Genomic DNA, 15164 nt, shown 5'->3' on the forward strand with positions numbered 1-15164 from the left:
TTAAACAAAATACGATAACTCAAATCCAAATATTTAAATTTGATAAGGTTCTTATAAAAAAAATTTCTTATCAAAATGGTGGTTTTTTATACAGATCATTTCCAAAATATAATCAAATGCCACCCCTAAGAGTTATGCATGATACAAAACAAAAAAGGTTACCTCACAATAGCAGCAGCACTGTAGAGTAGTCCTTCAAAAAAATAGTCTTCCTTTAGTCAGCAAGCCTAAAAAGGAAAAAATACAAAGTAATTTCATACGAAATTAGTCAGTTCTAAAAAGATAGTATTCATATCCTTACTTACAATACAACTAATCCTTTCAAAGGCACTTACACACAATAGTCATAGTATGCCTAATGGCATATATAGAACACAAACAGACTTAACACATGGGCGTATATTGGACGCCAACTTAACACAACTTAGGCAACTCATCTTCATGCCAGCCACGTACCCAGAGTTTAGAATCAGAAGCATATCATAAAGTCTCATTCACATACATACTCCCCTTTAACTCCTCATATCATTTTCATTTAGATTAACATGTTTTATTGTGATCTGTGATATTCTGTAATTCAATGTAGCGAATTAAACTAGTTTTCGCACTTTAGGAGCTTGAACATACGCGTTTTCGTTATGTTTTATTCACATTTTTGTATATTTAGTTAAGTTTATTAAAGTGTGTAATTTGGGTCTTTTATTGACCTTAGGGGCCGACTGAGGCCTAAGGGTGAGCTAATATACTTTGTGAGCATGTAGGAGACTATTAAAAGGCATGCTAACTCAATACTGGTCGTTGTGTTCCAACATAGAGGATTGGATGTCGCAACATAGGAAACATAATAAAAGAAGTGCAAAACTTCCTTTGATGTCACAACATAGCTTGAGGATATCGCGACAAACCCCTGAAGTTATCCTAAGGATGAGCATACTACTCTTGATGACGCGACATAGGACCTAGTGTGTCGCGACATCACCTATGTACATGAAATAATTATGAGCCATGGGTGTTTTGGTCTGCACAATCAAATATTAATCATGAGGATGGCAACTGACCTAGGGTTAAGGATGACAACCACTCTAAAGCCTATAAATAGGCTCATTTAACACATGTTATGGACAACTTTTATATTGTATAATTTTCTCTTTAGAGCTAGTCTTTGGTTTTTCTCTTGACTTTGGTTTTAGATTTTATTTCAATTCTTGTTATTTGCTTTTGTGGGGAGATCAGATTTATGAAACACTATCAAACTCTGTGATGATTTGACGCTTAAATCTAAATACAAATTAGGCTTCTTCTAAACTTTTCCTCTTGAATTATTCTTCATGTCTATTCCTTCCATCAAGTTTATATTGTTTATTAGATCACTGAGGAACTAATCCTCCAGTCAGGGATTAGCGAGTTCAAGTATGATTAATTAACTATTTTGTAGGGGTTTCTTTGCGGATAAACTGTTCAAGAGAGGAAGAACCTAAACCCTATGCCTATCAACCCTAGGAAGTCCTTAAGATGGGAATTAACCCAAATTCGGTATAGCCTATTCGTGAACACCTTAGCCCTAAACTGGTTTAGACTATGAGGTCGAGAGGTAAGTAGTTCTTGCAAACTCAGTGTTTTAGTGAAAGATTGGAAGATCCATTTGGGGTATTGACTGTTGGTTATTATTACTGAAGATTGGATGATTGAACAAGAAAAATCAAAATGACTGTTGGTTATTATTACTGAAGCGAGCTAATCACCCATGCCTAGAATTGATATATATTTTATTATTTGATTTATTATTCTTTATTTATTTGTTTTCGTTTCTTTCTTTTCCTATTATTATTAGTATAGATTACCACAACCTTTCTTTTTATTCATCATACTATAATCCATTAAAAGTACTAATTAGATCTATTTATGTTTAGGTTAGAATTAATTTAACGCTTGCCTCCTTAGGGTACGATCCTCAGAGTACTAACCTACTCCGTTATAACTATATTACAACTTGATCTGTATACTTACGAATATCGCTTTTCATATCTTTTGTACATAATTTCTACTCTAGAAGTTGCTACGTTCGGAGGCGGCCAAGCTATTGGCACCGTTGCCTGGGACGCAATGTCACTATATTGATTTTAATTTTTTCATATTAATAGAATAGTTAGCAAATTTTTAGGTTATAGCTACGAATTTATATTTCTTAATTTCTACTAATCTTGTGTTTTTGGGTTTAGTGTATGACTCGTAGTAAAGGAACACCTATAGAGATAGTCATAGATCTAGAAAGAATAATCTGAAGGAATTGTCGATAACAATAGCAATAACAACAACATCCAATGCAGAATCCGCTACCTACTGAAGGTAATTTACCATAACGAGAGAATTCGTTGTTCGGTGAGGCTAACAATAACAACCTAAAATTCTAGTACCACCACCACCACAGCTACCTGCAAATATAAACATGGGGCGTAAAAAGAATACTTTAAGGTAATATGCGCTTCCAAATCTGGATATGGTTCAAGGGAGTATAACGAGACCAGCCATCATAGCTAAAATTTTGAGATTAAGCCAGCTATGATCCAAAATAATTTATAGTTTCGAGGAATAATGGGTTCACTGATGACGCAATTCATCTTTAGTTGCTCCCCTTTTTAGTAATTGATAATGCTTTCTCTTGGCTAGATTCATAGGCACCAAGATCAATCACGACATGTGACAAACTCGCATGGAAATTCCTAAAAAAGATCTTTCGCTTTAGCAAGATAGTCCAGCTTAGAAGGGAAATTTCGATGTTCAAATAGTTAGAAGGGGAAATTTATCATGAAGCATGGCAACATTTTAAAATGTTGATTCAAGAATGCCTACACCATGGATTGCCTGAGTAGTTATGACTGCAAATTTTCTACAATTGGTTGGGTGTGCATTCAAGGTCAGAATTAGATGGAGCAGTAGTAGGTGCCCTAATGAATAAAACATATGAGGATGCATACGAATTAATAGAAAGTATGGTAATGAATTCCTGCTAGTTTCCAACTGAACGATATTCATATGGCCAAAGACTATCTACGGTGAGGGCTGTCTAGGAGGATGACAAGTATAAACAATTAATGGATAGAATCAACCATCTATCAATAGAGGAGACAAACCACTCTTCCACTACATTAACAATCCCACTAAAGATGAGAATTACATCAAAAATAGGGTGCAAATCCCTATTCAAATAAATACAATACCGGATAGAGAGATTATCCGAAGTTGATATGGGGAGGAAACCAAAGCGGAGGTAATAGTTCTAACCAAGTTAAAAACACTAACTATCAACCTTCTTATTTATAGAAACCCAAGAAAGGGCCAACTCCAATGACCATACTATATGTGGACAATGTCTTGATAGAATTGAGGGAGAGATGCAATCAATGAGAATAGATGTGAAATAGGTGCAGTCTGAGTGCACCAATTCAACAAGAACATTTACTAAGCTTGAAGATTAGATGAGCCAATTGATTAGCATGATTGGTGATATGAAAAGACAAATTGACACAAGTATTCCTAGTAATACTGAAAATAATCCTTGAAGGGAAGGAAAGATGATGCGTGCTCGTAATCATGAATTTGATTACAAGACGTTGAGTTGCCCGATCGTCTAATGCTGTATCATTTTGAAATAGACTTTAAGGTGAAAATGGGATTAATGGTTATTGATTCGGTGGAAAGGATGGAAATGTTGTTGGATGGATAACTTGCACGAAATAAACACTAAGAAATGATCCAACGATATGAAAGATCGTGACCCAATTTCTATAAAGTGAAATAACAAACAAGTCATTGAAGAAGAAGAAGTAAACTGTGACCCGCTATTTAGCAAAATAGGAACCAACAGTATGTTAGAATGCCACACTTCAAAACAAAGAAAGAAAGGAAATGATAAGTTCAAAAGAAAAAGGTTTGACGCCACATGTAGTACCTTGATAAGTCTAAGTAAGTTCTTTCAAGAACAATGAGATAGAATTCTCACAATAACTCAAAAATATTCATTCAACATTCATTCATAGTCTCACCTTAACATTATCATTTTACAAGCTATTTATAGGCACTAATATGATTATTCAAATTTGAGATTCATACCAGCTATTAACAAAATATTAAAATTCAGTTATAACTCTTGATGGGTAGCCAAAGAGTCATATCTTTTCACTTGATTCATGCATAGCTAAAAAGTCTTGCCTCTTTACTTGATGAAGGCTTAATGGTCCTTTAAATGTACTGCTTGATGTCCCTTCATTTTCCCCTTAACCAAATGCATTAATGTTTGTGTATTCATCTTTTTAATTTGTACCATAACTAGCTTTGAGTGCATGAAACCGATCAGACTTGAAGAGTCACTCTTGGTCCATTTGAATAGCCACCATAATGAGCCTTGAGTGCTTCAATATCCACCAAAAATGTTCCCTTTATGCACCATCAATTAAGTGACGAAATGCACACTCTTTTATGCCAAAACTAAACAACCATTTGAATGTGACGTCATTTGATTCTTCTTGGAAAACGAACAGTCCTATTGTAGCTTTAAAATATGTGACCAGCCTTTTGGACTTTCCTACAACAAACTATTGAATAAAAAATTAATTTATTTAAGAAAAAGTAAACACATTATAACTTATGCATTAAAAAGTAACAGCCAAATTAAATAACATACTTATATAAACAAACGCAAACATATTTAACAACTAAGATGCTTAAATGCATGGTTTAAGATGCAAACTAAATGAAAAATGAGTTACTTAATACATGACTAAATTTAATGATGTAAACTTTAACTAACATAGGAGTTACATAAATGCATGTCATAATTTATGATGCAAACTTAACTAACATGAGAGTTACATAATGCATGACTTTATTAAATGCATAACACATAGTGAATGTAACAATTAAAAGATGTAGATTACTAATGCAAGACATTACTTAAAGATGCATATAATAAACAATACATAATTAAAAGCTATAAAATTAATTAAACTAAACAAATAGCCACATAGCAAAACATTGTATGGACTTGGGACATTATTTTGGCTCCAATATGGATTGGGCATCTTATGTTCAGTCCACAGTTGCTGAATCAGGCGAATCATTGCCTCTTTAAGCTTCTTGGATCTAGCACGCATTCTAGACCCGATGGGAATTTCAATTGAATTCTATCTTGAAACGGGCAGCTTGGAGTTTGGTCTACTTAATGAAATCGAATGCACTTCAATCATTACCGTCTATGTATCAAAAGAAGCATGCGAAAGAAATAACACTCTGATCTAGTAAGGTACTGAGTAGCCCAAACAACCTAACTCAAGAGATGCATAAAGAGAATATTGATGATCTTTAGAAAGAACCTTTAAAAGCTGATGATGAACCTAAATTAGAGCTAGTAGTTCAACTGATAGTTGACCCAAATATAGAAAAAAATTAAAAAGATGGGAATTAACCTAAAATTGGTATTGGCCTTCCATTAACACCTTCTGTCCAAGCCAGTCTAGATTGTGAGGTTAGAAGATAAATAGTCCTTGCTAACTCATTATATTAGTGGAAGATCAAAAGATCCTACTAGGGTAGCAACTAATTGGTTGATGAGGAACCTAAAACGATAGTTGATTGGGATTTCCAAATCAAGCTAATCACCTATCATTAGATTTGATAGGTATTATAAAAATCCCAAAAACGTCCTATTTACATTTTCGTACTATAACTTGATTGAAGTATTAATTATATCTTTTAGTGTGTAGGTTAAAAATGATCTAGCCTCTACTTCCTTTGGGTACGATCCTCGGAGTACTCACCCATTCCGTTGTAAAACTATATTACAACTAGACCTGTATACTTGTGGATACCGCCTCATAATTTTATATTTTAACACAGTATTCACACTGTGGATGTTAGTATGTCCGGAGGCAGTCAAGTTGTTGGCGCCATTATCGGGGTGGCAAAGTCACTAGGTTTATTTTAGTTTTCGCACTTAGTTAGAATAATTAAGAAAATATTATGTTATAGATTCAATTTTATTTATTGTTACTAGTCTCTTCTTTTTGATTTAGTGTATGACTCGTAGTAAGGGCACACCTATTGTAACAGCAGCCAATCTTGTTAGAATAATCCTAAGAAAATGTCGTCAACAACAGGAGTAGCAAATGCAGAATACACCATATGTTGCAGGTAATGTACCACATGAAAATGTACTGTTTGACGATGCTGACATAACACCCTAGTAAATCTACTAGCACAACAGTTGCCTGCAAACATATATATGGCTCGAAACGAGAGAACCCTAAGGGATTATGCCTTACCAAGCATCGATATCGTTCAAGAAAGCATAGCAAGGCCAACAATTACAACAAATAATTTTGAGAAAAAGTCGACTATGATTCAAATGATCCAGAATAATCTGCAGTTTAGGGGCACTATGACAATGGACCCTATACAACATTTAAAACAATTTCTTCAACTCTGTGATACTTTTAAGAATAATGGGGTTACTGATGATGCTATTCGTCTTTGGTTGTTCTCCTTGTAACACCATAAAATTGGGTCTAGAAGTTTCGAAGGTATTTTACGAATTTTAGCTTATATATGCTCTAAATTTCATAAGGTTGGTAATTAATAATGTTCTCGACAATGGAGATTATGAAATTAAGTCAATTTCTGAAAATGAATTTTAAATACCTTTAATTTTGAAAATAGGATTTATTTGTAAAAGAGTCAAAACTGAGAGTTTTTACAAAGAAAATTACCCAAATTTTAAATTCAACCTAAAACCACCATTCTCCAAATTGATTTCATGATAGTTTACTCCCCATAGTTGTTCTTGTCGTCCATTCCATTCACCGTACTCTCCCAATCGATTTTTACTTCCAAATCCTAATCCCTCTTTATTTCCAACATTCTTTGAACCATAAATATCCATTGAAATCAAGAAAAACACCCAAAAATCTCATTACTTTCACTATCTTAATCACGTGTGGGTTTTTCTCAAATTGCGTCAAAGCTCATTTTTCTCCCGTCAAAGCTCATGAATGAAATTCATTTCGTGTGAAAAGATTAAGTATAGGTTGGGATATTCGAAGTTTAAGTTTTCTATGCCGAAGGTTTCGGTTAAAAGAAAAGGTAGCTTAGGCTATTTTTTTACTATTTAAGGTGAGTTAATGACTGTTTGTTGATTTTATGTTTGTGTGGTTTATCTTGTTGAAGTGTCAGAGTCAATAGAATGTTCAACGAGTAGACATAAAGGCAAAGAAAAGCTTGTATGAGCTTTCGACTTTTTGGCGAAAGCATATTTTGGTGAGTGTTTTGGAACTACTGCTCATAGATTATTCATTGTGTAATTGGGAATTTAGAGGTAGCCCAAACCCCTAAACAAAATTTTGAGTGTAAGTCTCCTCGCATCAATGGTAAAATTGAGATATTCTGAACATATATATAAGATGTTATAACATGTGTTATAAGCTTATGATAACATGTGCTAATGATGTGAATATGAAGTGAATATGTGCCAAAAATTTATAAGTAAATATGTGATAATAATGAGGATATTTTGGCCTTGTTATCTTATGAGACCGTTGGATATAGTTGGCATGCCATGTGATTGTGAGTACTCACCTTTGTGATGTGGTTTTTGGGGCGTTGAGGCCTAAGGGTAGTTTTTGGAGATATAAAGGAATGTGAGATAAGCTCCATTCACCGGGATATGTGTCTTTTGTGTGTTGGAGAGTGTTAGCTATATCCATCACTTATGGGACATGTTCGACTCTACGAGTCTCTATGGTGTGTTGGAGATTGGAACGGTGAAAATGTGCAAGTGTACAGAATCGCAACAAGTAATAAAGTGACAAGTAAATGTCGAGTTATCGTACCCACAGGGACTGTAAAAGAATTATTTATGAAAGTAAGTTTAAACACTTTGGTGAAAGAAAAATATTTGGATTTGGGAAATGATTAAAAACTAGAACACAAAGTAAAATAAAATAAAGTTCTAATGCACGATTTCAAAAGCTGATTTTAATCAAGATGATCTAGTTGTGTTAGATTAATTACAATTCTTTACCTTAGAATCATTAAACTTAAGCTTATAATTATTACTAATAAATCACGATAACTCGGTAATTTTCTAACTTATGAGCATATTTACAAATCAAAATCCATTCATCTCTTGTACATATTCCTATGTCAATTGACAGATAAAACAGATTTATAAAGATAAACATGTTATTGCACATACATACTTATTAGATTAAACAATCTCTCGCATATTCCTATTTCGATTCAAACAATTAATTCAACCTAATAAGCATATAAAAGACTATGTGAGGTAACAAATTATCCTTACCTTGAAACAGTTTAATCATATTAATCTTGCAAGTTATGCAAGGCATATGTATCACCAAATACAATGCTAATCTAATCTTCATCTACATTAGAAGAATTAAACATGCACTCATTAAGTACTGTGTCCATTAATTACAATTTCTTTGCGTTTAAATAATTAATTCTTTAGTTATCTTACAATTGTAATGCAAGAATAACTTAATCATGGTTTTACTTAATCAAACATTTTACCGAGGCCTATAACAGCATAAACATAAATTTAACAAATTAAGAGGACGGAATGCAATCAACCCAACACGAATTAAATTCAAGCTAAGCTGATTAAATTAACCATTTCAATAGCATAAATATTCATAGATATGTTCATCATAAAAACAATAAAAATTAAAGAGATAAGGAACAAGAATCAAATATGGTGGTTTTCCGTGGCTTGACTAGGTTGCTCCATTCTTCCTTCTTTGTTGTCCTTGTCATTCAAGGCTGCTATGAACACTCAATTTCTGCTCCAAAATGGCTGAAGAAGAACCCTTTCCCAAGAGGAGAAATCGGCACAAGAGCAAGGAACTTTGAATGGGAAAATGAGAGAAAAAAGTGAGAGAGGAGAGAATAGTTGTGAGAGAAGAGATGTGAATGAGGGATGATTTGAATGGGCAGCAAAGGGGGTTTATATAGATGAGGATGGCTGCTAAAAATAGAAAATTTCAGCTGCCAAAGAGCCCCCTCATGGCTGGCCATCCTACATGGCAAAGTTGAGACTTTCAACTTTGCTAAAATTAGCCTGGGGCAAATCCGTAAAGCCTTAATTATGGTGAGGTTTGAATGCAATTTAGAAGTCTTCCAAGGGCCTTTTTGCAACTCATTTAATCAGATAAAAATGCTGATTTGGGTCAGCATTTGAATGGTTCTAGGCTGCCCAATTGGTGGTTGGTTCGGTTCGCTCAATTTGGTTCAACTGGTGCGGTTCAACTAGGCTATTTTTCCATAATTAATTAAAATTAATTTATTTAGCCCAAATTAAATTGGGAATAAATTAAAATTAATTATATTATGAATTGAGACACATATTTGGACCGTCTTAGGCAGGAAATTATTTTTCTTTGTTACTTCGAATTGTTTCTCTATTTTGTTCTACTAATGGTGTCTACCGGGTCAATTTTCGCCCTTTGTATGAATCTGTCAAAAATAATAAAAATTCACTAAAAATAATTGTAAAATTGACTAAAAATTAACATGTTCAAAATTTTAATATAATTTAATTATTTTATAAAAATTAAAATTTTTAAAATAATTTAATTATTTTATAAAAATTATTTATTTTATGACAAAAATTCTATCGAAAATGCATGATTTTAAGTAAAATTAGGTGTTTCCACACCCCCAAACTTAAATCATTGCTCGTCCCGAGTAATGTACAAATTCCAGAAAGAATTTCTCAGAAACACTTTTGAAGAATTCCTTCAGAACAACTTTCTTCTCAAAGTTATGAATTTAATATACTTAGGCTCAAAAATAAGAAATTTGATAATTATGCTACTTAAGTATGCATATCGTTCAAATTACACCCAACAACTATTATAATAGCAAAATTAGACTAGATGCCTCTTTGACAAAGACATGTTAACCCTTACCAATTTGATTTTTTTATTCCCTTATTCAAGACTAAGCTGCAATCATTAAGTTTAACTTATGTCTTCATATGTTGATCTTAGCAATTTCTCTCCACTAATGTAGGTAGCATAGAAACTTGAATCAATAGGTCTTTATTAAGGTTGTAATGTGGCTAGGCTATGGGTAGGTAAAAGATAGATAAATTTTGGCTTAAAAACCCTAGACTCAGCGTAAAATCGAACCTTCAAAATTTTTCCTTCGATACACCATCTTATTTTACTTTCACATGCTCTTTTCTACATCTATTTTCTGTCGAGTATATTTTTTTTAAATTCAAATTCGAGTACTTGCTTCATGTACTACAATTTTCGGGCAATTGATACTTCTTTTCAATTGCCTCAAACTTATTTTCAAATGATATTTTGAATAGTACTGAATCTAGTATTTGGAACAATTTTAAAGATAATGAAGAGAAAAGTGATGGCTAAATATTGCAAGGTTCCAAATAAAACTAGGCCATATAGTCTCAAAGTTGGGTTTCAAAGGAAAATTTTATCATGGTCGGCTTGAGAGGCTCAAACGGTTCAAACAATAATTGCCTAAGTCATTTTCAATATTCCATGCTTCCTAGGATTTCGCCTTAAGAAATTACTATGTCAATTCTAAAGACTTAAACTTTCATGCATGCCTAATTTTTTCGTAGGGAACTACAAAAAAAATTCTATGGTACGAATTTGCATGCTTTATTAAAAATACATTCATATCATTATTAAGCTAACATAATAACTTATTGAAATAATAGAACTTTATTCATACTGAATTTTAGCATACTTAACAAAATTTCAAATTATTGAACAAAATATATCCTAATCATAATTAAAAGAAAATTTTATTCTGAGTGGAATTAATTCAAATTTTTCGTCCCCCCAACTTAAAATGAACAATGTCCTAATTGTTTAAAGTGAATAGATATTATACACCAGGTAGGATTTTAAAAAAGAGGAGGTGAGTCAAATTGACTGCTTAAGTACCAAGCTCTCTCGAAATCCAATCCTAGACATGTATATACCTATTGCCACACTGTAGCCTTTGTGACTTGTTCAGATTTCCTTCATGATTCCTATTTTTGTTTTATTGTGCAAAAATAAAAATTCCTAATTAACCTAATCCTAAAATAACTTAAGAATAAAAATAAAATAAAGTTGAGGTCCTCCATTTTTTATTTGTTTGCTGATCCTTCCGAATTCAACTCATCTTTTGCTTCATCATTATTGCCTTTGCATGAATTGCTTTGCTCCCTCTTCGACAATGAACTCCATGGTTCAAATATGAAATCTGGAAACTCAGGCACAAAAATAAATGGGTCATTATAAATTTTCCTAAGGGCACTCCTCATCGAGTCATCCCTTATTTTTGAGTATCTTCAGTAGGCTTGTTGCTGCCATTGCATGTGTTGCATTAAGTCCATCAGCTTTGACAGTTCATCACGAAGATCTGGGCTAGGCAATGGAGCTCCAAACATTGAGGTTTCGATATCAGGTTCGACTTCTAGTTCCATTAGTTTTGCCTCATTAGGGACTTCAATTGATTGCTCTGGCGAGATCTCTGTGGGTCATCTTCTGCTTCTTCGGGATCCTCACTTTCGTAATCGATAGAGGTCCCAATCAGTGATTGTGCCCTGACTATACCCTGTCTTCTTTATGTTCACAAGAATTTTTACTTTTAAGCACAGAATTGTTATCGTAAAGGGGAAATAGGTTGGGCAGAACGTCTAACAGCACAATTTCGCATTTCTCTTAGCATGATTTTCCCACATCAAGGGTTTTTCCAGTTAGAATTGAATATAATAGGACCATTCGCTCTAATGAGATTGTAGTCCCATGCGAACTAGGCATAAGGCTGAAACAGATGAAATAGAACCATACATTCGCAAGTGGTGTCAAATATTCTTTTCGACACATGTGGATTCCTTGTTTTGACACAGTCCACTTAGAACCTGGAACTATGAGTTCCTTGAGAATTTCTTGCAAATTTTCAGGCTTAATATTGCTCAACAAAGAAGAATATTCATCGTTTTCGAAATCAGGTAATTCCAACAACCCATTAATAGCATTTAAATTTATTGGTACCTTGATTTCGGAACTGGAACTCGGTCAATTCGCTTGAGGTTAAATTCAGATAGAATTTACGAACTAGTTCCTGGAAACACGAAAATTTATGTGTTTTTACATTCCTTTTTTAACTTAAAATCATGCTATTTCGGTTAAATTCTTGCCAAAAAATAATTAAATATTATAAAATAATTAAATTATGTTCAACATATGAACATGATGAATTTTAATTAATTTTATAGTTAATTTTGATTAATTTTGACTATTTTTGATAGATTCGCACAAAGGGCAAAAAATGACTCGGCAGACAATGCTCAAAGAATAAAACCGAGAAGCAATTTAAAACATCAAGCAATTTGAAGCATCGAGGAAAATTTATTTCCAACCTAAGATGGTCCAAAAATGTGTGTTAATTCATAATATAATTAATTTTAATTTATTCCAAATTTAATTTGGGCTAAATAGATTATTATTAATTAGTTATGGACAAAAATGGTCTAGTTCAACTGCATTGGTTGAACCGAATCTAGTGAACTGAACCAGCCACCAATTGGGCTGCCCAGAACCTTCCATATGCTGACCCAAATTAGCATTTTAGATTACTAAATAAGCTTGCAAAGAAGCCCTTGAAGAACTTTCAACCTTGCATTAAAACCCCTCCAAAAACTGTAGTTTTATGGATTTGCCCCAGGCTATTTTTAGCAAAGTTGAATCTCTCAACTTTGCCATGTGTGTGGCCAGCCAAGGGGGGTCTCTTTGGCTGATGGAATTTTCTGTTTTTAGCGGCCACAATCAGATATAAAAGCCACCCCTTGCTGATCATTCAACTCATCCCTCATTCACATCCCTCACACTCTCATTCTCTCTTTTTCTCTCTCACTTTCTCTCAGTTTTTCCTTCCCATTTTCCCTTTTGCTCAAGTGCCAATTTTTTCTCTTGGGAAAGAGGTCCTTATCAGCCATTTTTTAGAAACAATTAAAGTGTTCATAAGCCACCTTGATAGCCGAGGACAACGGAGAACGAAGAACAGAGAAATTAGTCAAGCCAGGGAGAAACACCGAATTTTCTTCTTGTTCCCTATCTCTTTAAATTTCGTTGCTGTTTTGACAAACATGTTTATGACTATTTATACAATTTAACTGGTTATTTTAATCAATCTAGCTTGAATTTAATCTGTGTTGGGTTGATTATATTTTGCCTGCTTCAATTATTGAAATTGTGTTTGTGTTGTTATAGGCCTCGGTAAGATACCTGATTAAGTAAAATCATGCCTAAGTTATTCTTGAAATATTAAATGTTAGATAACTAATGAATTAGTTATTAAATCATATTGAAATTGTAATTAATCGACACAATACTCAATCAGTGCATGTTTATTCTTCTAAGGTAGCTGAAGTTAATTTAGCATTGTATTTGGCGATACATATGTCTTGCATAGCTTGAAAGATTATTGTGATTAAACTGTTTCAAGGAAGAAATACTCTGTTAGCTCACTGGATCTTTTATATTCTTGTGAAGATTGATTAATCGCTTGGATTGACATTAAAAAATGTTCAAGAGATTGATTAATTTAATAAGTATGTATGAGCAGTAGTTAGCAAATTACTGAGTTGCTGTGAATTTGTTCGTAGCAATATAAACATAAGTTTAATAATTCTAAGTTAAAGGAATGTAATTAGTCCAACACGATTATATCATCTTGATTAAACCTTATTTGAAATTATGCATTAGAACCTTTTTATTTTAAATTTTTTTACTTAGTTTTTAACCCTTAGTTTTTAATCATCTTTAAACCAAAATATTTTCCATCACCAAAGTGTTTTAACAATAATTTCATAAATATATAAATCGACATTTACTTGTCACTTTATTACTTGTTGCGATTGTGTACACTTGCACATTTTTGTCGTTCCAATTTTGTGACGCCATTGCCGGGGACTATTTTAAAAAAAAACCATTATTTGTGAATCTGTTTTTACATTTTGGTTTATTTATTTTCCTCTTTAAATCTTTACTTACTTAATCTTTTTGTGATTATTTTAGGTGTTTATGAGTATTGACCAGATTACCAACTTACTCCCTGTGGACCCTAAAATAGAATGAACCTTTCGACAGCGAAGAAGACAAGCGAACCAGAGAAGGACCGAAGAGATAAACTTTGAGAATATGAATTAAGGAAACAAAGCAAACCTTGCTTAGAATCCTATCCTTATTGCTGATGATAGGGATAGAGCTTTACGACAGTATACCGTGCCAGTCTTTTACGATCTTAATCTGGGTATTAGGAGACCAGAAATCGAGGCACAACATTTGGAGCTAAAGCCAGTCATGTTCTAGACGCTTCAGACTGTGGGCCAATTCAGTGGTATGCCTACTGAAGATCCTCATCTTCACTTAAGACTATTCATAGAAGTGAGCGATTCTTTCAAGTTAGTTGGAGTACCCGTAGATGCATTATGACTGAAGTTGTTCCCATATTCGCTAAGGGACAGAGCTCGTGCTTGGTTAAACTCATTGCCACCGAACTCCATTTCTACATGGCAAGAGTTAGCCGAGAGATTCCTCGTGAAGTATTTCCAGCCGAGCAAGAATACCAAGTTAAGGAATGAGATCACTACCTTCCAAAAAATGGATGATGAGTCCCTGTATGAAGCATGGGAAAGGTACAAAGAGTTATTACAAAAGTCCCCTCATCATGGAATCCCACATTGCAGTCCACTTGAGACATTCTATACTGGTCTCAACGCTCACACAAGGATGGTAGTGGATGCCTCTGCTAATGGTGCTCTCCTTTCTAAGGCCAACCAATCAATTGCCAGCAACAATTATCAATGGCCAACCAATCGAGTAGTGTTAGGAAGACGAGTCTCTAGAATACATGAAGCAGACGCTCTCACTTCACTTGCATCTTAGGTATCTTCAGTATCCTCAATGCTTAAGAATCTTACCACTAATGGGTTTAACAGTTTTGCAACCCAACCACATAACCAATTTGGGAATGTAGCCTCTGTGTATTGTGGGGAAAGACATTTGTTTGAAGAATGTCCATCGAACCTCGAATCCGTATATTAGATGGGTAACCAAAACCAAAAT

At 33.6% G+C, this 15164-nt stretch overlaps 2 non-coding genes across 2 annotated transcripts; both read right to left on the minus strand.

Moving 5' to 3' along the window:
* Positions 1-2754: 2754 nt before the first annotated feature.
* Positions 2755-2860, minus strand: LOC128032673 (small nucleolar RNA R71). Its single transcript, XR_008188924.1, has one exon. It is a non-coding gene; the product is annotated as a small nucleolar RNA R71 (small nucleolar RNA).
* An 11806-nt stretch (positions 2861-14666) lies between these two features.
* Positions 14667-14773, minus strand: LOC128032634 (small nucleolar RNA R71). The gene has a single exon (XR_008188882.1). It is a non-coding gene; the product is annotated as a small nucleolar RNA R71 (small nucleolar RNA).
* Between the last annotated feature and the right edge of the window lie 391 nt (positions 14774-15164).

This window comes from Gossypium raimondii, chromosome 1 (genome assembly GCF_025698545.1).
Source record: "Gossypium raimondii isolate GPD5lz chromosome 1, ASM2569854v1, whole genome shotgun sequence".
Taxonomy (NCBI): domain Eukaryota; kingdom Viridiplantae; phylum Streptophyta; class Magnoliopsida; order Malvales; family Malvaceae; genus Gossypium; species Gossypium raimondii.